At 42.6% G+C, this 24,308-nt stretch overlaps 1 pseudogene; it reads right to left on the minus strand.

Annotated features, from left to right (window-relative positions):
* Nucleotides 1–6,715: 6,715 nt before the first annotated feature.
* Nucleotides 6,716–12,067, minus strand: LOC122346366 (annotated as a pseudogene).
* Between the last annotated feature and the right edge of the window lie 12,241 nt (nucleotides 12,068–24,308).

Raw genomic sequence — 24,308 nt, forward strand, 5'->3', positions numbered from 1 at the left:
CTGTGAAAGAAGAACAGGTGGTGGATAAACAGGTGGTGCCACTCAGGGAAATCCTGTAAGTTACTCTGTCTGTAAAAATGATCTTAAAGACCACACCTCAACATGACTTTACTTGTGCTACTACATTATTCACGACTGCAGAAGCCTGTTTTATTAAATGTTTACCAAATACGCCAGTAATTTTTCTTTATATTTGACAGTTATTTCGACAGATATTTTACACAGTTTTACACTGTAAGCTTTGTTTTAAATGAACTTTAAATGAACTCTCCTTGAGTTTGGCTCTGCACTCAAGAGTGTTAAAATTGACACTGAAACAGCGTTAAGTTAATGAGTGATAATTGACAATTATTGAAGATATCTGAATTTAATAAGTACTGAAAGTCACTGAAAGAAGTCACAAATGGAAATTCACCATTATTGTGATCAGTGCTAGTTCGGATATTGACCCTTGGTTTTCAATATCAGCATTTGTTTAGCTGTTGAGTTACACAATTTCCTCATTACCAGCATTACCAAGACAACCATAGTTAGCATGCTTCTGGGAAACACACCCTTGGTTAGTGATAAGTGAAACTAGCAATGCTGCTTGTTTTGGACTCACCTGCTTAGATCTCAAGTGATTTAATGTCTTCTTTTATCTTCAGCTGATTTTATCACCTGGAAGTGAGTTGTAGTTCTTGTGTTTCTCTTGTTTATATTTTCTTCAGTAATGCTATTTGTTCACAGCAGGTTTCATTACTAATCATCATTTGATGAATGACTTAATTATCTAAAAATATAAACAGTTTTTAACACTAGAGTGGCCCCTATAAGACAACAAGCAGTGTTAAGTTCATTTTTTGGATCCTCATTGTTAAATTCTGCACCTTTCTTATTGCATTGTCCACTGAATCAGCTTCTTCTGAATCTTTCCATCCAGTGACTCCTCCTCTGATGGTTCACACAAGAGTAACAACTCCAAGAAGGCTCTCGAAGAATCGCAGGACCTGTTGCTGTTGCAGCATCTCCAGCTGTTGCTCCTGCTGCCTCAACTGCTGCAAATGCTCCTCTTGCTGTCCTAACTGCTGTAGCTGCTCCAACTGCTGCAAATGCTCCTCTTGCTGTCCTAACTGCTGCAAATGCTCCTCTTGCTGTCCTAACTGCTGCTGCTCCAACTGCTGCAAATGCTCCTCTTGCTGTCCTAACTGCTGTAGCTGCCCCAACTGCTGCACATGCCCTTGCTGCCCTAACAGCTGTAGCGGCCTCAACTGCTACAAATGCTCCTCCTGCACCAACTGCTGTAGCTGCTCCCCTGTTGCTCCTGCTGCAGCACATGCCCTCTTGCTGCCCTAACTGCTGTCGCTGCCCCAACTGCTGCAGATGCTCTTCCTGTTGCACCGACTGCTGCAGCTGTTCTTCATTCTGCAGCTGCCTCAAAGTTGCTGCTGCTCCTGCTGCCGTTGCCTCAAAGTCTGCTGCTGCACCTGCTGCAGCTGCCTCAAATGCTGTTGCCGCTGCCTCAAATCCTGCTACCGCTGCGTCAAATGCTGTTGCTCTTGCTGCTGCTGACAGCTGTGGCTTGGATTTTAGCCAATTCTTGTACCCTCTCAAGCATAAATTTTGTATTCTCATTGTTAACTTTTGAAGGGCTTTTTCCATTGTATTATACTCAATCAGCTTTTTCAGCACCTTTCCAACCAATGATTACTCCTTTAACAGCTCCGGAGAGCAGCTCCTTCTGGCCAGAAGACTTGGTTTAAAGTTCTTAAGGAATAAGACATTATATGTCATGTGTCTTATGAACGTATTGTTCTTCACTCTCATGTTTGGTCTCATTTGAATGGTCTCAGTGCGATTGGTAAATTGGTCTCAATTTTACAGAAATCACTTATATTATGGAGAAGATTGAGAACTTGATAGAACTGTGTTCTGTTGAGAAGGAGGTGTGTCCTCCTTTTTGGGTCTCTGCACGTGTTCCAGCCAGGTGTGACACTGGAGCACGGGAACCTAAACACCAAAAGGTTTATACAACTACATTTGGGATCTCTTTGTCTGGTCTGAGTATATAAGGAAAGTGACAAAACACAACAAGATGATTTTATAGCCAGATCGGCCCAGTGTCGTCGTGTGTGTCCCCACACGCCACACTATGTACTTTTCTAAAGACCAGGTATAATGACCTTTTAAGTTTGTTTTATTTTGTTTTGTGTTATTTTCAGTTCCCCTGTTAATCAGTTGTGCAAATGTCTAATTTGACCAATTTAGAACCTATTCTTGCCTGGCAAAATAAACCTTAATCTTGGTTAGCTTATAATGTTGTCTGAAATAACTTTTCTAGTAGGTTAGTGACTTCTGAGGTTTGAGGGTGAGTCAGATCAACGATCAGTGGATGGAGCCAGGGACACGTTTTTGAGATCTTGACTTCTGGCCACCAAACTGGCTTAGCATGCTATTACTTAGGGAACACATAAAAATGACTCTTTTTGAGTCTATCGAGGATATTTGAGTCTTAGCCTCTGACTAAGACCTGGACTAGCCCAGATGTGTTGTGAGTCTGTTCTGGCCAAACAAGGTCTCTAAGCGACCCAGACTCCTAACTTAACGATAAGTCTAAACTAGGAAATATTGTAGTTAATTAATGATCCAAATTTAATCACAAATAGAGGATCAGGAGTTACATTTAAATAAATATAACTAAAATCACGAAAGATTGAGTCAGATAAAATTATGTATAAGGTCAGTACTACAATTGGAAATGCAAAAGATTAATAAATATCAGTGATTTTTAATGAGACGTAAAGAAAAGACCGAACACGCATTGACCTTCGACCAGGGCCTCTGGATTCCGTTCTGCAGGAAAAAGGGGGAAGCTTACACTGTTGTGTATGATTCAGGACTGTTTCTCTCAGTTTGATTCTCTGTCGCCTCCCCTTGTGATTCGGGCATCTGGAACTCTGATTGTTTGCTGCCTGCCCCTAACATTAGCCGGTATTGTTTATGCTTCTGGTTTGCCTCTGATACCCCTGTCATCGATCTCTGACCATTGCCTGTTTGACTTTGTCTGTTTCAATAAAACACTGCACATGGATTCTTCTGCCTCTGATTTCTTGCAACACCCACACTGGTACTGTCACGGTGTCATAAGGGAAGGAGCACATGACGATTTAATTGTCTTTATTAATCCACAGAAGGGAAAACTCAGGCTGACAGCAACCACACATATACATCGACGCAGGACAAACTTACACTGAATAAACGTGATTTGCATTGCTGTTATATTAAAACATCTTGAACTAGTACTTTCTAGTGTGTTTGGAAAGTCACCCTTAGTATTTAATTGAAATTAATTTAATTTTAATTTAAATTATTGTTGCATTGTTGTATGCTATACTTGCAATACCTTATGACTCTGAAGCAGCCAACTGAATACACACAATACGTTCTAAGGATGGCCATGAATGCAAAAACTGTGCAAAACTGTGCAAAAACTGAGACGTCTTTTTCCATTTTGTCATCAGTTGTCATCTTTGACAGGAGGATTCAAAAAGAATGGTCTGAAAATGACTGTTCACGTGACCCTTCAAGAGCTATTACTGTCTATTACCTGTAAAAAAACACCACAATTAGAGAAGAAAAAAAAATCACACACTGTCCATTCTACCTTGGCAGAAATTTAGTGGAGTAAAATGTACGATATTAGTGTTTTAAATGTAGTGAAGTTGAAGTCATAAGTTTCCAGAACAAAATTAACTCAAGTAAAGTACAGATACTCAAAAAATGTACTTCACTACTATCGGCCTCAAATGTGCAAATGTGATGCATGTGAAATTCCTGCAAAGCAGACATCATACGCAAGAGAGCTATTTCTCTGACACAAAGAGCTGGTCTCATACAACTACAAAGCATTTCATGCATGTTATGTAAGGTAGGTTAAGCAAATGCTGTAGCACATACTGCTCTACGTGAAATCACTCATGTGATGGAATTTATGCATACATTTATTGTAATTAAAATGTGTTGTTTAGGCACTCAAAGTAAACAATATATATATATCCAATATATATATTCCTTCTGTAATCAAATGAGCCAGCTAATATCTAAAACCTGAAAGTGCTTAGCTTATTCAGTAGTCAGTAGTGCTCCAGGGTAGAGCTGACATGTCCCCTCCTGGAAAGGAGCGTCCTTGCACCTAAAAACAGAAACATGGGGAGGGGCAGTTGGGAGGAGGTTTAGGTGGAGGATGAACCCCAATGGGTCAGAAAACAAACTGAGTCCAATAGAGAGAAGCCATGGAGAGGAATGGCCCAACTCCAGATGACCGACTGATGGCAGCGGCGGAAGAGCCGAGGCAGAAACAGAGAGCTGAAGAGCCAGGGAGACACTGAGGATCCAGAGGGCCTATGTGCGGTCACTGGAGAATCTGGAACCTTATCTGGGCTGGACAGGACCAGCGGGGACTCGGGCTGCTGGACAGAAGGGCCAGGTCGCACTCCAAATCAATATGCCAGTGATTTGATTTAGCTCCTCTAGATCTAGAAGCCCCAGATGTATAAAAATCTCACTCTCAGCCTTGGTGCAGTGGGTGGAGCTCCACTCCTCACTCTCCATGTGCCAGGCTCTCTCCCACGTGGCATGCTCTGTTGCCACCTCAAGCACCTGTTGTGACGTCATAGGCTTGGGTTCCGAGGCGACTTTCTGCTCTGTTGCTCCATAAGGTAATGGCTCCTCAGTCGCAGGGAACTGCGGCTCTCCATCACCGTGTATCCTTGGGCTGTGTCTCCATGCAGCGGAGATGGTGGGCTGGTTGGAGTGAGTGTCGTGGTCAATGAACTGAATAGTCATTGATGAATGGCACCAGCACCGACTCGATGGAAGCGGCATTGCTCTCTCAAGGACCATCCCGGACAACTGCACTCATGTGGAGATGTTTAGTCCATTAAGGGAAAGCGGCTGTCCGGGTATTACATGCAGCAAGAGAGGTACACAAAATCCTCTGTGTGGTCCTCGAGAGAACAATCCCCCTGCTCCAGCAGGAGGATGAGGACTTTGGGGTAAGACATCCGGGATAAGTAACATTTTTAAAAATGGTCAAAATGTGGAAACAAAAGAGCAGGAAAAACACACCACTCACAAACTGTGATGGTCCGGTCTTCTATCACAATACAGTGCTGCAGAGACACTCAAGGATAAGGAGGTTAACTAAAAGTAATTTAAGCAATCTAAACATAGGCAAATCCAGACTGAATATTTGCACACACACATAACATCACATAGTGACAAGTTAGATCGGACAGTTAAACACAAGACATGATTAACTGTTTAACTCAAGACAGAAACTAGGGCACACAGAGCACATGCGGCATTGAAACAACATCATATAAGTCCTGGGGCGTGACAGATTTATACAAAGGAATCTTACAGACAAGACAATAAAGAAATCCCCCATGTTTCTCTCCCATTGTCATTTTGGATTTCCTTTTTTCAGAACCTGTCTCAGGCCCAGATTCACCTTTTTCAAACAAACATCTTCCCACCGGAACTCTCCTGAATATACTTTTCTGTTGGTTGTAAATACAGTTCAAAATCAGAGTATCATATCAGTCATATAATAACCTTGGATGACGGTCACCTTCCCAGGCTTGGTGGAAGCAGATGTCTAAACTATTTTATCTTTTGATGTCAATTGCTCAGAAACTTGATTGTTGCTTTGCTTCATCATTTCTTTGATGAGGAAGTGGAAGGTAAACTCTTCTTTGTCCTCTTAATAATCTAAAAACAATTATCATTGTCCTCACCCTTCTTCCTCACGCAACCTCCAGCTTGTGAATTTAGATGTTTTCTAGAGCTGGATGAAGTAACATTTAATAGATAATAGTAATTAGTGTGTGGATGGAGAGACAAAACGTGAGTCAAAATGAGAAAAATATGTGAGTTTATTGTACACAAACAGGGAAAACAAGAATATCAATGTATGAGAAATAATGGCAACGAAAAAGGTAATATATATTTATTTTTTATATATATATATATATATATATATATATATATATATATATATATATATATATATATATATATATATATATATAAAACATCTTCAAAAGAGCGAAAGAAAAAAACACAATTCTAGCTTCTGTATTTGAACTCAGCATATGGGACAGTGAGGAGTTGCCTTTGAACAAATGTAGGCACGTCATTATTACCTACCTCTGCTTAATTTTGGACTTGGACTGTGATTAATTTTCATGTAATTCTGAACACATAGCTTGTTTGAATGTTTTGAAGGGTTACAGTGAAACTTGTTGGACACATCACAGTGTATTTCTGTGCCAAATACACCCTTTGGGGTTGTAACCCTTGGTTTCACAGACAAGACTTAAGCCTAGTCCTAGACTACAATGTAAATTTTGAGCTGTTTCAACTCAGAGAACCTGAAAAATTGCTTAAATTTCCTGATTGAACTGTGGCCTAATCCTGGTTTAGGCTAAGCGCTGTCTGTGAAACTTGGTTTATAAATTTCAAACGTCTATGTGCTTAATTTGGCTGCAATGCACAGAACTTACTGAAGAAGGAATCTGATAAAACTAAAGAATTTTCATAGTCTTCATTCATGGTGCTTTAGATCAACGATTCTCTATTCCAGTCCTCTGCATATTTTGTTTATTTCTCTTATCGTATCAGACATTTGCTCTATTCAAATGCAGGTGCTCTGCAAAGTGGACATCGAGGATATTGCACAATGATTTCAATTGATAACACATATGTTCCAATCAAAATGTACTGAAGAGTGCAGGACGTGAATTTAAATGATATCAAATTACAGAGGTATGTCACCCTTGTCTATGTGTGAAGACGTTGCACAGCGCAAATCCGTGAATGAATGTTCAGTAAACTTTAGCAGACTTCCCCTGCTCACTAAATAGGGAGCAATAAACATGGTGTAGAGAGCATATCAATCAAAAAACTGTTCATGCACAGTGCTCACTTCTAAGAAGCTGATGATCTGGATCAGGTGTGTTGACAAAAAGATACATGCAAAATACAAGAGCAGGGGGGAGTACTGGAATTGAGAACATTTGCATGTCCCCTTTTAAAAAATTAGTTTTCAAAAGGCTTTGAAAATCTTTGCACTGTTCTCAAATGTACAGTATTCAGAGAACTGAGAATTTAATGTGATAAACAAAATGACTTACAAATGAGAAACTAAATGTATTTATCCAAAGTCTCTAGAGAAATGTGTTTAGTGTATTTCTTCCATTCATCGGGGATCTTACCCTGTCCATCAAATTTTTTACTGTAGTATTTTTCCAGATCCTCCTGGAAGTGACACACAAACCATTTCCAGTAGGGCAGTTCAGATAGATCAGAGGTGATGCTCCACTTTGCATAATCTTCTCCTGCTGTTCTGTAATCTCTCCAGAGGACTTTTTGTAATTCATTGGGATAAAAATATAGAGCACTGTTTGCTATTGCTGATGTGCAGATATGGGCAGACAGGTGCTCTGTATTACAGTAATGTATTCCGTTTAGTCCTATAACACGATGAAAGGAAACACTGTGATCTCCATCATGGTTTTCTATAGTGTTGGTGCAGATGGCTTTACAGAACGGACACTGAACCCAACAGCATTTGCAGAAGTGATCAATCAGAAGCTTATCTGGCCTGAACTTGTAATCCAAATTTACTGGAAAGGTATTTGTGTTGAATCTACTGTTGATGTCTGACATTATAGCAGGAAGTTCTTGTCTTATCACATCTTCTAGGAGGTTGAAATCATCAACATCATCATGTTTGACTCCACTGAAGTCTTTTTCAGAGAAGATCAGCTCGTCTGAGAGCTGCTGTGTGAAACTCTTCAACCACAAACCAACATTTTCTCTGCTCTTTTGAACATGATCAGTAGCTTCATGAGCTGCCTCCAAAATCTTCTGCTGCAGGAGTTTAATGTTCTCCTTCATCTTGGGTAAAACACTGACACTGAACTTATCATTGATGTAGCGATTGGCTTCATCTCTGATGAAACTTTTGAAGTAATCTCTGGGTGTATTAATGTAGTTCATGTATTTGTCAAAGTTCTCCTCTTCTGCCAGTGTCTTTAAGATGTGTTTCTCCAGATTTGATCTGTTTCCATTCAGTGATTCACAGTTTGATCTTATTTCACCTGTCAGATCTCTGGCAGTCTTCTTGTAGACGCTCTGCTCAATGGGCTCTTTCAGTTTCTGACAGATGATCTCTCCAAAAATGGCAGCTGATGCAGCTCCTTGACAGTATTTTTGGAAAATATTGTAGTACTCTTCCCTTTTCCTTTCCAAATAGAGAACAGGATCATTGGCTTCCTGAACAGTCTTTGTTGATCAGTGATATTCTCCTTTGCTCTCTGACAGGTGTAAAGATCTAAATCTAGAAAGAACTGTTTCTTGAATACATATTTCACTTGTCCTTCCTGATGTTCCGTTACTCTCGTCTTTATGTAATCTGTAAGTTTTTGAATACAGCTGATGTTGTACCCCATCTTGGAAATGTTAAATGACTGAATCATTGTGTCTGTCTGATGAGCAACATCTGTGACTAATGATTTGATCTGGGCTTCATCCTCTATAGACAAACTTTGAGCATGTCCAAATGATGCATTTACTGTTTGGCAAGGGCTCTTTGCAGTGTCTCTAATCTCTTTTTTGTCGATCTCTTTAAAATAACATATTCACAATAACTTATCACATTTAAAATATTGTATTCACTGCCTTCTTTTCTCTGTTCTACAGGGACATAACCTGATGTATTTCACTGAGAAGCCTTTTTACATCTGCTATTATGTCAATGTTTTTGATTTCAGGAGTTTCTCTAATGATCTTCTTTACGCTCTGTTGCCAAAACAAATCAAATTCTTTTTTCAGTGTTTCTTCATTTTTGCTTTCTGCTTAAGTTTTAGAGCAAGTTCTTTGCTCTTTTCATAGAGAGTGTTTTCATGATGTGTCCTCTGAGCATCTATCTTTTCTTTAGGTCTCTCTGTTGAAGAATCTCACTTAATTTTCCTTTGTTTCTTTCACAATGCTTTCCTGAACATCTCTGATTTTGATTTCAAATGATGATTTCCAGTGAATCAATATATTTGCATCTGTGTCTTTCTCAAAGAATTCTGTCATTGATTTTTCCACTTCTTCACTCGTTTCCTTCATTTCTCTGTGAAGAGCAGTTTCTTCAATCTCATGAATTGCTTCATTTTCTATTTTGTTGTGCAGTTTGTTCTCAGTTTCCATCATGGCACTACGAAGAGTCCAGGACCACTTGCTGTATTTGGTCTCCAGTTTCCTGTAGACTGAAATCTCAGAGAATTTCTGAAGCTAAAGACAAATTGTTCCTTTAACAAAGCATCCCAGAGATCTTTAATGCAAACTTTTAAGTGTGCCAGCATCATTTTATCAGATTTTTCTGCATGAGACATAATAATTTTCTTAAGTTCTTGAATATTCTCACAGTAGATTGGGTTTGGTGGTGCCATTGGTGGGTTTCCTTCCCAGAGATGAGCAAAATATGTCACATCTTTCTGAACATCAAATCTAATTATATCACTGAAATATTCTGCATCATAGACTTCCTCTTCAGCAGCTAGTTTTGTCATTTCATCCAGTTTCTCCTGCAGTCGTCTTCTTGCCTCCTTATTTTTCTCTTCAGCTGTGATGTCTGAGACGTTCTGATGCACAAACACACAGCTTGGATTCAGTTTGACCTTCTTCATCCTCATGAAGGCTTGAACAATAATCTCAAGAATCTCCTGCATCTCAGATGGGTTTTCTCCAAAAATGTTGATCAGAGTCAAATTTGCAAGACCAACAACAAATGTGGCTAGTTCATTGTCATGATCCTTTGTTGATCTTCCAGCCAGTTCTAGAGCATGAAGGCCTTCAGTATCAACAACCAGAATATAGTCAAAGTTCATCTGTGTTTTCATTTCATCTGAGACTCTGACCAACTGCATGAAAGCTCCTCTGGTGCATCTACCAGCACTGACAGCAAACTGGAGTCCAAACATGGCATTCAGCATGGTGGATTTCCCAGAGCTCTGGATCCCTAAAACTGACAGCACAAAGACTCTCTGGTCTCCCAGTTTCTGGACGAGTTGATCTAGAACAGCAGAGATCCAGATCACAGGAACATGAGCAGCATCTCCATCCATCAGCTCCAGTGGAGATCCAGAGATCATCATCTCTGCTGCAAGACCCGGGAGAAAAGAGAAGTGAACCTGCAGGTCTTTCTTGTTCTCCTTCACAGATGAACATGATTCATAGATCTGACCGATCTCCCTCATGATGTGCTCCAAACCAAAGGATGAAGCTTGCAGTTCCTCAGATATTCTGTCTAGTTCAGTTTGTTCAGCTGTCAGTTGTTCCAATTTATCATAATTCTCTTTTAGTCTTACAACTGTTGACCACTTTTCATCATATTTGTCTTGTATAGTAGAAAATCCAGCAGTCATATATTCATCCAGGAATATTTCAAGCCATTTAGAAAATATGTATTTTTAGTTACAGCATTTGAACAAATTTCATTAATAAAGAGCTTCATGAACTCACTGATGTCAGTTATGTGCTGCTGTTCACGGATTTTCTTCAAGTCTGTGTGTTTTCTACTAATGTCCATTTCAATCTCATCTCCTCGAGGTCGATGTAGTTCTTTGTTCTTCTGACACCACTGATGCCACAGTTGTCCCTGATGAGGCAGAAATAATTCTTTGATTTTGGTCAGATCTTTCTCCTCCAGTAAACTAATCATCTGCTGTGCTGCCTCTCTTCCTCTCCTGCAGTCATCATCATTTTTTTCATCTACTCTAATGTCTGACTGTTTGGACACATCTTCAAGTCTGAAAGTGGAAGATGATTTTGAGAGACAATCATTTATAACTCTTCTGAGGTCTTCAGATACATCTGACTGATTTCTGTCTTTCAAACCAATTTTGAATTTCCCTTTCTTCATCTCAGTTACAGTAGAATCATCTTCAGTAAAAATACAAATGAGTGGCTTTCTGTCTTCAAACAGGTTTTGGATTATTTTTGCACTTCTGTCATTCCTCTGAAATCGTGGTAGAAGAACAACATTGACGGAGCTCATTTTAGTGAGGATCTGCAGCTGTTTCTCATGGTCTCCTGCATCACCGTGTAGATTACAGAACGCTACACAGTCATTGAATTTATCTGTGTTTTTCCCAGAGGGGCAGAACCAGGCGATCTCCACCACTCCATCCATCAGGACTCTGGTTTTGCTACTCCCTGTACAGTTCCTGTGGAAGAACGTGTTGTGCTTCTCATTGATCAGACAGTTCATCAGCTGAGACTTGGATGAAGACACAGAGCCAAACCTGAAGAAAAAAACCATTGGAGTTTGTGTCTTGTAGATCGGCTGGGTTTGACTGATGTTCTCATTGTTGGTGTTTCTCATCTTCCAGCTCTTGTTGATTTTTCTGAAAGTCCAGAGAGGAAACTCAGCCTGCTGTGTGTCGGGATCAGGAACAAGCAGAGGCAGAGCATACTGACACTGAGAAAGTTTAGTCAACATCAGCTGCTTCAGGAAACTATCAGCACAATGAAACACGACCATCTGAATATCCATGGGGTGAATGAGATCAGATTGACTTGTTCCTTTGTTCGATAAAGATATATCAAAAAAACGATCAAATATAGTACACTCATCTTCAGAGTTACTATCTCGTTGTTGCACTGTAACCTGTTCTTTGGCCTTATTAACATGAATGTATCTTGCTCTGTAGTTCATTGTCATTAGTTTTTGTATGAATGTCTGAATTAGTTCTTCTTCAGCACAAGACTCGAGAGACTGTAATGAATGTTTGTTGATCTGAAGAACATCAGTAGCTCTCAGTTTGTGATGGCGCCATTGTTCATAATGAAGTCTTTGACATAGAGAATCAATTTTTTTATTCTCTTCTGGTAGCCACCGATCTGGTGTAACTCCTTTTCCTACGTCCTTGTCTTTTTCCTGTTGGATAAATAAATATATTTTGAACAATACAATGCATCTAGACAGACAATTCTTACATACAAAGTTATATTGTAGCAAAAACGTAATGTCAGTTTATTATTCTCTCATAGTTTACCTCAGTTACTTACACAGTAGAATATGTTCTTTTAACCAAACTTCAAGATCATGAGAATTATTCCATGGGTTGAACAGACACTCGCAAGCTCTTTTTCAATCAGTGTGGCATCGAAACGCTTTCCAAGCCGTTATGTGCAATATTAACACATTGGGCTGTGAGTACTCGGCAGCAGGTCATGCTGGCATGTGTCTGCACACTGCTGTTGTATCACAGTGTCATTTCAGGTTTCCTCACCACTTTCCAGCTTAGAGGGCCGCTGCATTGAGGATCCCTCAACAAGTACCAGCTCCTCATTTTGTGAGGCATGTAAGGATAGCGAGAGGCTGGTTTCCTAAGTAGGTCATTTAGCAGCGTGGAGACTGCTGCCAAATGTGTCATGACTTCAGTCTGATCAGTTTTGTTTTTGTTTTTGTCTGCCATGTGCTCGTGTTTCCCCGCCCCATTGTCATCTCATTAATCACTTTAGCTGCCTTCTCACCTGTGGCTCATTAGCTCCTTAACTGCTCCCCTACTTAAGCTCCCTTTGTTTGCAGTCTTGTGTCTGACCGTTGTGGTGTGTGGATGCTGTATTTGTGTCCAGTCCAGTCGAGTCCTGTCATGTCTGTGTAGGCTCCAAGTGTAGCTTGTATTTTTAGTTCTGTTCTTTGCTCGCTCTGCCATCTGTTTTCTCCAGACCTCCGTTCACCGACTCCAGTCCTGGTTCCTCCGGTGCCGTGTTTGGCAGCTCGTCCTCACCTGCCCCCCTTTGGATCTTATGCTGGGATCAAGCAGCAGGACTGTATTAAAGACTCTTTGGGAGGATTTCCTTACGCCTGTGGTTCCCTGCCCAAAGGAGTGACTGGAGGCTTGTTTTGTTGACTTGATCCTGTTAATTTATTTTTTGATGTTAAGTCATCTGTCCCTCTGCCTAAGTCAACTTTTTGTTCAGAGACTATAATAAATTTCAGTTCTAACCTGCATTTGAATCCTTGTTCGTTCCTGACAGAACGGTCAGACCAAAAATGGATTCAGCAGGAGAAAACCAAGTCAGGACCGCTGTCACACAACAGGGTATTCTCCTTGGCCAGCATGCCACTCAATTAACTGTTACATCAAGAGAGCGTTGACCTTCTGACAACCCAAGTTGCTGAGCTCAGTTCCAGGGTGCAAGAACTCCAGCAAGAGGCCCAGGCCACCCGCTCTGCTGCCTCCTTGGCATATTTTTCACCTCAGGCTGGTCCAGAACCCCACGCTAATAGCCCTCCCTCCTATGACGGGGATCCTAACTCATGTCGGGCCTTCCTGTCCCAGTGTTCCTTGGTTTTTGCTCTCCAGCCCCGCCGCTATGCCACACAGGAGTCTCAGGTGGCATTTGTGATCACCCTCCTTAAAGGAAGGGCTCGTGACTGGGCAACTGCTGTGTGGGATGCTCGTGCCCCCTTTCTGTGCCGCTTTTCCAGGAATTCCGAGCGAAATGATCAAGTTGTTCGACCGATCTGCTCAGGGTGAGGATGCTGCCTCTCAGCTGGTAACGGCTGAGGCAGGACGGTGGCTTCGGTCACAGACTACTTCATTCAATTTAGAACACTGGCAGCCACCTGTGACTGGAATGAGGCTGCTCTGCGAGCCAGGTTCGGGAGGGCTGGACGATGAGATCCAGGATGAGATTGTCACCCATGAACTGCCTCGCGATATCGACTCCCTAGTGGAACTGGCACTGGCGCGTGTGGAGAGGCTTCAGCGTCGCCGTCAGCGGTGCACTGCCCAGTCTTCCCGGACCTTGAAAGACAGAGCAACTAACTTCACCCCTCGCCACCTCACTCCTACAGCCGACCCTGAACCCATGCAGGTGGGCCGCCGCCTTTCCGCCAAGGAGAAGCAGGATCGACTGACTCGAGGGCTCTGCCTATACTGTGGGAAGCCAGGACACAGAGCCATCCAGCCATCCTTTAAAAGCCGGGGCCCATCAGCAAGACGGAATTCTGATGGGCGTTTTTCCGTGTTCTGAGTCCCCAAAGTCTCGTACCCTGCTTCCGGTGTCCATTCATTTCCAGGATTCCGTCCACTCTTGCCCAGCTCTGGTGGATTCGGGAGCTGAGGGCAATTTTGGACGCCTCAGTTGCTGCACAGTGGGGCATTCCCGCCATTCCTCTCCCTTTCCCCATTCCTGTCCGCTCTCTCAATGGCCTCCTTCTCTTCTCCATCACCCATTCCACTCCCTCAGTGAGTCTAGTGGTCTCTGGCAATCACCGTGAGGTAATTGAGCTGTACCTCCTTGATTCCCCGGGAGCCCCTGTTGTCCTGGGGCACCCGTGGTTTGGTGCAGCACAAACCTCACGTGGATTGAGTCAGGTAATTCTGTGCTATCTTGGAGTCAGTCTTGTCTTGCTTCATGTTTGGGTGCTGCCTTGTCTCCTGTCTCTGTGTCTTCTGTGTTTCAGATGGAGTCCGCTGATCTCTCTGGGGTCCCGGCGGAGTACCATGATCTTTGTCGGGTCTTCAGTAAGTCTCGAGCCACATCCTTACCTCCTCACGGCCGTGCTGACTGTGCCATCGATCTCCTCCCAGGCACTTCTCCGCCTAGAGGCGTTTGTACTCCCTGTCTAGTCCTGAAAGAGAGGCCATGGACAAGTATATCAAGGAGTCCTTAAATGCCGGCCTCATCCGAACTCTCTTCCTCACCTGCTGGTGCTGGGTTCTTCTTCGTTAAGAAGAAGGATGGCTCCCTGCGTCCTTGCATCGACTATCGAGGCCTGAATGACATCACCATTAGAAACAGGTATCCTCTACCTCTGATGTCCTCTGCCTTCGAAGTTATTACAGGAGCCAAGGTCTTTACTAAACTAGACCTCCATACGCCTATCATTTGGTCGCATCCGTGAGAGAGGATGAGTGGAAGACAGCCTTTAACACCCCTACGGGACACTTTGAATACCGGGTCTTACCCTTGGGCTTACCAATGCCCCAGCTGTCTTCAGGCCCTGATCAATGACGTGTTGAGGACATGGTAAACAGGTTTGTCTTTGTGTATCTTGATGATATTCTCATCTTCTCCCCTCGTTGCAGGTACACACTCAACTCGTTCGTCAGGTGCTACAACGGCTGCTGGAGAACCAGCTTTATGCCAAGGCGGAGAAGTGTGTGTTCCACGCCAAGTCAGTTTCGTTCTTGGGGCATATTATTTCAGCGGAGGGGATTAAAGCTGATCCTGCCAAGATAAGAGCCGTAGCCGAGTGGCCAACCCCCGATTCTTGGAAGGCACTGCAGCGGTTCCTGGGCTTCGCCAACTTCTATAGGCGATTCATCCGGAACTTTGGCCTGGTCGCTGCACCCTTAACGGCACTTACCTCACCTAAAGTATCGTTCAGGTGGAGTTCTCAGGCTCAGGAGGCCTTTGATGTTCTTAAGTCCCGTTTCATCTCTGCTCCTGTTCTTTGTCTTCCAGATCCTGAACGTCAGTTTATTGTTGAGGTAGATGCTTCAGAGGTCGGGGTAGGCGCGGTTCTATCCCAACGGTCCCTGGAGATGAGAAGGTGCACCCATGTGCGTTTTTCTCTCACCGCCTGAGCCCTGCAGAGCGAAACTATGACATAGGTAACAGGAGCTGCTGGCAGTCAGGCTGGCTCTGGGGAGTGGCACCAATGGCTGGAGGGAGCTGCGCAGCCCTTCTTGGTTTGGACGGATCATAAGAACCTGCAGTATATCCGTTCGGCCAAGAGGCTAAATGCTCGCCAGGCTCACTGGGCACTCTTCTTTGGCGTAGTTTAACTTCTCCCTCTCGTATCGGCCGGGTTCTAAGAACACTAAGCCTGATGCCCTTTCTCGTCTGTTTGAGGTTCCTGGGAGGGATTCGGATCCCGATACCATTCTCCCCCAAGGGGTGGTTGTGGGTCCTCTCCTGGGACATCGAACAGCGAGTGAGAAAGGCCGGACGGGAGGAGGCGCCAGAGGGGTGCCCAGAGGGTCGGTTATTTGTGCCGGCTGCTCTGCGTCCTAAGGTTCTCCAGTGGGGTCATGAGTCCAGGGTAGCCTGTCACCCAGGTGTTCGGAGATCTCTGGCTACCATCCGTCAGCGATTTTGGTGGCCATCCATGGTTTCCGATGTCAGGCAGTTTGTGGTGGCTTGCTCGGTGTGTGCTCAAAATAAGACTTCTAACCAGTCTCCCGTTGGTCTGTTGCAGCCCCTGCCCATTCCCTCTCGTCCTTGGTCACACCTGGCCCTTGACTTTGTCTCTGGTCTTCCCCCTTCGAGAGGCAACACCGTGATACTGACAGTGGTGGATCGCTTCTCTAAAGCGGCCCATTTTATCCCTTTGCCCAAACTCCCTTCCGCCAAGGAGACCGCACAGGTGGTGGTGGACCACGTTTTCCGGATTCATGGCCTTCCGGTAAATGTGGTCTCCGACAGAGGACCACAATTTGTCTCCCGGTTTTGGAAAGAGTTCTGTAGACAGATCGGGCCTCTCGAAGTCTTTCTTCAGGTTTTCACCCCCAGACCAATGGGCAGTCCGAGCGAGCCAACCAGGATCTCGAGAGAGCTCTCTGCTGTATGGCATCACACAGTCCGAGCTCCTGGAGCCAGCAGCTACCGTGGGTCGAATATTCCCACAATTCCCTTCCTGTAGCGTCCACAGGTATGTCTCCCTTTCAATGTTCCATGGGTTATCAACCACCCTTTTTCCCACTCCAGGAACCCGAGGCTGCGGTTCCGTCTGCCTTGGCCTTCAGTCCGTCGGTGTCGTCGCACCTGGAAGAGGGCTAAGGAGGTCTTGGCCCGGGCTTCCAGACGGACCAAAGCAGCGGCTGATCGTCACAGGACTCCTGCTCCTCAGTATGTGTGTGGTCAGAAGGTATGGCTTTCCACCAAGGACCTGCCTCTCCGGGTGCCTTCTCGCAAGCTGGCGCCCAGGTTCATTGGTCCATATCCTATCACCAAGGTTCTGAGTCCAGTGGCGGTGCGGCTCAAGCTTCCCCACACGCTTGGTCGGGTCCACCCTGTCTTTCATGTATCCAGGTTAAGCCTGTGTTTCGTTCCCCTCTTAATCCTGTGAGGTCTGCCCCGACTCCCCCTCCCCCCCGTGTAGTGGATGGTACTCCTGTGAGAAAGCTCCTGGATGTCAGACGCCGTGGTCGGGGTTTCCAGTTTCTGGTGGACTAGGAGGGTTACGGACCGGAGGAGAGGGGAGTTGGATACGACCTGGGCATTCTGGATCAGACTCTGGTTGAGGACTTTCGCCGGCGGCAATTGGGCTCCTGGGGGTGTGTAGTGCTTTGGGAGGGGTACTGTCACGACCTTCAGTCCTGATCAATTTTGTTTTGTTTTTGTCACCATGTGCTCGTGTTTCCCCGCCCATTGTCATCTCATTGTCCCACTTTGGCTACCTTCTCACCTGTGGCTCATTAAGCTCCTTGCTATACCCCTACTTAAAGCTCCTTTGTTTGCAGTCTTGTGTCTGACCCCGTTGTAGTGTGGATGCTGCATTTGTGTCGAATCCAGTCCAGTCAGTCAGTCCTGTCATGTCTGCGTAGGCTCCAGAAGTACCAGCTTGTGTTTTTAGTTCTGCTCTTTGCTCGCTCTGCCATCTGTTTTCTCCAGACCTCCGTTCACCGACTCCAGTCCTGGTTCCTCCGGTGCCGTGTTTGGCAGCTCGTCCTCCTGCCCCCTTTGGATCTTATGCTGGGATCAAGCAGCAGGACTGTATTAAGACTCTTTGGGAGGATTTCCTTACGCCTGTGGTTCCCTGCCCAAAGGAGGACTGGAGGCTGTTTGTTAATGATCCTGTTAATTTATTTTTTTGAGGTTAAGTCATCTGTCCCTCTGCCTCAGTCAACTTTTTGTTCAGAGACTATAATAAATTTCAGTTCTAACCTGGATTGGTCCTTGTTCGTTCCTGACAGGACTGGCAGAGGTGTCATTAGGTCTATTTCTGGCCAAAACGGGTCTCTAAGCGACCCAGAATCCTATGAGCGATAAATTGAAACTAGGAAGTATTATAGTTATAATGATCAGAATTTAATCACAACTAGAGGATCAGCAGTTACATTTAAATACAACTAAACTCTTGAAGACTGGAGTCAGATAAAATTATTTGAAGGGTCAAATTAAAAATTGAGCATTAATAAATTGAAAAAGATTAGCAATATAGTGATTTTTAAAGCATGAGGAAAAGACCAAAAGTACATTAGCACTTCAACCAGGGTCTCATAGTTCTGTTCTTCAGGAAAGTTCCCTTACAGTTGATTAATAATAAGGTGTTATATGTCATGTCTTGTGAACCTCAATTTCATGTTTGGTCTCATTTGAAAGGTCTCAATTAATGATTGGTGGTGTTCTCCAATTTCTGCAATCACTTCTGTGGAAAAGATTAAAACTTTGTAGAACTTGTGTTCTGTGAAGAAGAATTATGTCCTCTTTAGGGTCTCTGAAAGTGTTCCAGCCAGGTGTGAACCTGGGCATGGGAACCTAAACATAAGGTTTTGGTGACAAAATAAGGAAAGTGACAAAACATAACAAAGTGCGATTCTGTGGCAGATCGGCCCGTAGTGTGACGTGTGTCTCCATACACCCATGCTATGTACTTTCTAAAGACTTTCTTTTCTCAAGTTTTTGAGATCTTGATTTCTGGCCACGCAAACTTAGCATGTTATTATTTAGGGATTACATAAAAATTACTCTTTTGAGTTTATTGAGGAAATGGCAGCATTTATGTAATCAATCTACATAAGTAGCAACTGACTAAGACCTGGGCCTAGCCCAGATATGTCATGAGTCTGTTCTGGCCAAACAGGTCTCTGCTTGATCCAGACTCTAAGCGATAAACTAGGAAACTAGGAAGTATTATAGTTAATTAATGATCCAAATTTAATCACAACTAGAGATCAGCAGTTACATTTAAATACAATATAACTAAAATCACGAAAGATTGGAGTCCAGACCAAAGACACTTCTTGTTCTGAGTCTCAGCCTGCATGGTAGGAGAAAACAAATCATCCATGTTCTGAGTCTTCGTGTCAGTGAGACACTAACAGGGCATACAACACATAGTTCTGAGTTTCCCCTCCAGAGGCAACAGACCTCCATTCTGAGTTAAGAAAAGGACTGCAATAGATCCACTAGATTCTACCAGTCTGGGTCTTCAAGGGAGAGACTAACACAGCACAGAGCATCCAGTGCATAGGTACTGAGTCTGGAAGGTCTCATGAGGAAGAGATAATAACAACTATCAATTCCTGAGTCTCACTCAGCTTTAAGGCAGCAACAAAAGGTAAACAGCATATAACCTTTTGATTGTTCCAATTTGCTAAGGTATGTGGAGTGCTTCCCAATGGTATTTATGACTTATATTAATTGTAATCCCAATATGAATGTGCGCATCAGTCTCTGTGAAGCCCAGACGTGCAAAACAGACCCTCCACCTCTGTAATAAACACAGAGATGTCTCATTTTGGGGTGGAGTAACCCTTTGCAGCTGTAATTCTGAGATTTTTGTGGCTGATTCATACTCCATTAATGCAGTTTTTGTCCACTACCGTGGTTACAGGGCATTTGCATTCATCTTTTACCACCACTGCACTGCGCTGGCCTGTTCGCTAATGTAACATCCAGCCAGCAGAAGGCCCTGGCTGAGTACTAGCTGGGTTCCCGGCCCCAGGTTCTTCTACAGTCATTTTCCTGTTTGGAGGCAGGTTACCTGCCCTCACCGGCGTTTATTATTCTACCCATTGCTGTCTTGTGTATGATCATTGCCTGTCTGTCTGTTTCTCGATTATTTGGATTTGCCCTTCTGTTTGTCTGCCTGATTGGATTGCTGTTCTGGTTCTGACCTTCTGTTTTGTCTGCTGATTGGATTGCTTTCTGTCTCAACCTCAATAAACTCCAGCAAATGGATTCTTAATTCTGCCTCAGCATCCCGTTACAGCTAACATGAGTTTGAGAGTAATTGACTAGATGCACTCTTAGTGTAATTAGTTGCTGTAGGTGATTTCCAAAAATATGCATGCTCATGTACACCAACCAAAAAGTAGTGAGCATTTCTCTGGCTTCAGAAACCATTCCCTCCTGCAACACTGATCACTAGAAAATAAATCAGAAGTAGCAAGAATGTATGCAAATGGTTGCCTCATTGAAAATTGTTTACCTCATTGTCAATATGTTATGTTTCCAATTATTGAAGTTATTTACTTCATGACCCTCTACACTAATTTCACTTTCCTACACCCTTGCACGATCATAGGCAACAGTAATGCATTTCAGATCACATGCAAATGCACCTGTTAAGGAAATTCACTTTGTGATTGTTTTTATCTCGTCTCCCAGGTCAGCTAGGCAGATTCCTGGAGGAGTTGGATGTATTTACTATCAAACCTTCTGAGATGGTACTCTCTGGTATAACACCTAGACAACACTTGTTTTATTCTCTGCACCTCAGACCACTTCCCTAATCACAACCCTAACACTAACTAATCAACACTAACCTAACCTAACTAACACTAACAACTTACTAAAAGTAACCATTCCCTCTGCAGGTCATCTTTCCGATATAACCCTAAACTCCACTCTCTCCTTCTTGCCTGTCTTTTTGTATTTTCATCCAGCATACATTATCCCTTCTGCCCCTAGCTGTCTGCTCTTCTGCATAGACATCACTCCTAGAAAAATCGTTAATTAAAAAACTCCATCTGACCTTGTTTATCAGTCCTTTCTTTTTCTGCAAATGTTTCACTGATAAAACAAAAAACTAGCCAGCAAAATTTAAAATTCTTACTGCTGATTACTTTGCAATTTCTTCACAAATAAACAAGAACCATCAGTGACCAATTTCCCATGATAAATTTTTGTGCTTCATAGCAACAAATACACATATTTCTCTTCCATCTCTGCTTTTTGGAGATGAACGTTTCCAAATCGATCCTTTCAATTATGTCACGCCAGTTCTATCTTCACTGACCTCCTCCATTTATTCTTCAGTCATACCTTCTTGCCCATTATCAACACATCTATTCACATTGATATATTTCCCTGACACATTTAAGCAGAGTCCACGGTCCACTGCTTAAAAAACCCTCTCTAAGTTGCGCACGCAGAAAACTACTATCCATGATATTTTCTGCTAATTTAACCAACTCTGAATTTCCTAGCACAGGACAACGTCCTGAAACAACAATAATCTGGCTGTCAACTGAGATGCCCTGCTCTTGGTTACTGAAGCCCTGAGACTTGCAAGACAGCCCAAATCCTCAGTACTCATCTTGCTGGATCTGCCTGCTGCTTCTGGCACAGTTAAGTCTCCTTCAACATCTCTTCTCCAAATCCAGCTCCAACAGTCCAGTCCTGCATGTTGCCTCATAAAACATCAAGTGAGCCCTCCTGTCAGAGCCAGCAGCACAACTCCTTGTCCAGGTTCCATTCTCCAGACTGTGCTATTGTAATACTTTCTTGGTGGGGCTTCCCATGTATCATCAAGCAGAATGCAAGCAATGAGTGTCTTTATGTGGCTTTTTCAAATAATTGCTCTCTCTTCATTAGGATACACAATAGCTACCTAGCCACTCATCAAATTCAAGGTTCTTATGTTGCCTACTGGTGCTGCACAAATATGCCTCAACTCACTCGTTTAAATGTTGCTCCCTCCAAGCATTTTAAGGTAAGGTGCCCAGGTAAAGGTACCGTCACTCTTAGCACCTTTTCTGGACAGTGCCCAACTAGCAAAATGACCTCTCAAACTCAATTTTAAAAAACACCTAAGACATAACCCCCACCCCACACACACACCTCTCTTTCTATATATATCATGAGGCTCCGAATTGAGAAGGATGCTTCATCAGTTTTCACAGCAATTACAGTAACTTTAAAATAAGAATGTTAATAATTAACTTAGAGGTCTGTGATGAAATTAGAAGTTTTAAGTCTATGTTGGATATTGTAGAGCATCAGATATTCTTAGAACACTCAAGAGTGTTGGAGTGCCATGCTCCATGTACCATGTAATTTTCATGCATCAAAATAAATGTATCCTAAGGCCAATTTTACTAAACAGGGCAAATTACTAATATCCCAACAGTTTTGACAAATAGCATTGTGTAATAAGAGTTCCAAATCATCTTTTATTCCTGAAACAAATTTAAAAACCATGGCCTTGAACAATATCTTTGAATAATGTATTTTTTTAAATAAATTAATATATGTGGAAATTTCACCACCACATACTCTGTTCTCTCATGGGTACTCTCCTAGTAATCGCATCCATTCAAGTGCAAAATGGCTCAGTCATAACACGTTATACCAGTGTTCAAAATCCTTATCCTAATCTTATTTTCTTACTTTGGTATTGTCCACTTGTATTTGAGTGCATGCTTTTCCACTAGTCCCAGAACAGAAGAAACCTTCTCTGGGTCATGAAGATTCTCCACAGCTGTGTTGATTGCATTCTACATGAGCACAGCGGGCATGTTTTCTTGGCAGAGCTCTTCTCCATCTCTTCTGGATCTTCATGTCCTGGAACTGACTAGAGTACTGCTTTGCTGAGGAAGTTCACAAAATCTGAGAAACACAGAAGAAAAACAGGGTGACACTTTAAAATACTGTTCCATCATTAAAGCTGCAGTCATAAGTTTTGCCTCTTTGGTTTTAGAGGAATTTGAACAGAAAAGCACTGTTTTTATATTTTGATCACTGAGTAGGTCAGCAATTCACTGAACAGGCCATATATAATATCAACTCTGCACTGGATAATAAATTCAAAACTATAATGAAACAACAAGATTGGCAGATTAGACCCCATTACCTTATAAACTAAATATAAGATACTTCTATTTTGAATATAAATAAAAAACTGTGGATACATCTGAAATAAACTAGTCTAACACGTAAACAAGTTTACACATTCATACAAGTTATGGAGGAGAGAGTAAGGAGAAAGAGTGAGCCTCTAAATGTGAAATGTAAAACCCTAGTTTACAGCAGTGTGTGCAATTGCATGCAACCATCAATCACAATGAACCTTCTCACTGAGTTTGTCAGTCAGGGTAAAATTATATTAAAATCACCAGTTCTAGTTGATGTCTTGATACAGTGCAGTCAGAGACTTGGGACATTCATGCAAAATTTGAAAAAGAAAGAATCTAGAGTAAAGAAATATTAGCAAAACTGTGGGTTTTCTACTCATTGTGTCTAAACGTAGCGGAGAGTGCAGGCTTAAAGCAGCTGTAATGGCTCTCAAAGAATCCAAAGTGAGGAAGAGTATGACTAAAATCATAGCTGAAAACCAGGCTAGAGTATACAAACATTTTTCTTAAGCTTTTTAAACTTAGCTTTGGACACAACCCAAATTCGTATTTTTGCCAACAGATATTGTTTTAGGGGGTGTTGCAAGTTTCTCACTCCCAGATCATAATTGTGAATGTTATATCATCAGTCATGGTCTGAATTTTTGGACATGATTTCTATTACTGAATCGATGCAAGTAAGGATTCAAACACACAAACATGGGAAATGGCCATACAAACCATTTCATAGTTATTCAAATACATATACAAGTGATTAGCACATGATAGTTGTGGGTTACATATGTGTGGGTTATATAAACTATATTACTTAGTATTGAGTCTAGGATCTGACTACTTTGTCAATTTTGGTAATGCAAACAATGTTTATGAATATAATGATATTCCAGGGAATTGTGTGCTTCCTAATTGTATAGTTACAGTCTGGATAGAACCCTTTCTAATCTAACATTACAGGCCTCTTAATTATAGGCAAGGTTTAAAAAGAAATGGTGATTCAGTCAGTGTGGAAGAACTTGCAAAGAGCAACAATTCTGTGTGGGCACATCTAGTGTGACTTAAGATACAGACCCTGAGCCAAAAACTCATCACAAACACCAGCCAGCTTGTACATACACTATATGGACAGCTATTAGGACACCCCCTTCTTTAGAACAGAAAAGGCACTTCAAAGCTGTAGCAACAAAGAACCATGGGACAGACTGGGACAAAATTTCAGGCTGGGAAATCTCACACTAATCCAGGCCATACATCCACAACAACAAAAATCCCTAGGCGAGGTCACACACAAAACGAAATGTTATCTCCTAAAATTCATTTCCCTTTATAGTCTCTTCATTTGACATCTCTCTGTCCCTCATGTGCATGTTCCTTTTTTTGTGCCTGTCACTTACATCTCATGTTGCAATACAGCTACCTCATTGTAATTTGTCTACGTGGTACAGCCACGTGAAT

Source organism: Puntigrus tetrazona, chromosome 6 (assembly GCF_018831695.1).
Source record: "Puntigrus tetrazona isolate hp1 chromosome 6, ASM1883169v1, whole genome shotgun sequence".
Classification (NCBI taxonomy): domain Eukaryota; kingdom Metazoa; phylum Chordata; class Actinopteri; order Cypriniformes; family Cyprinidae; genus Puntigrus; species Puntigrus tetrazona.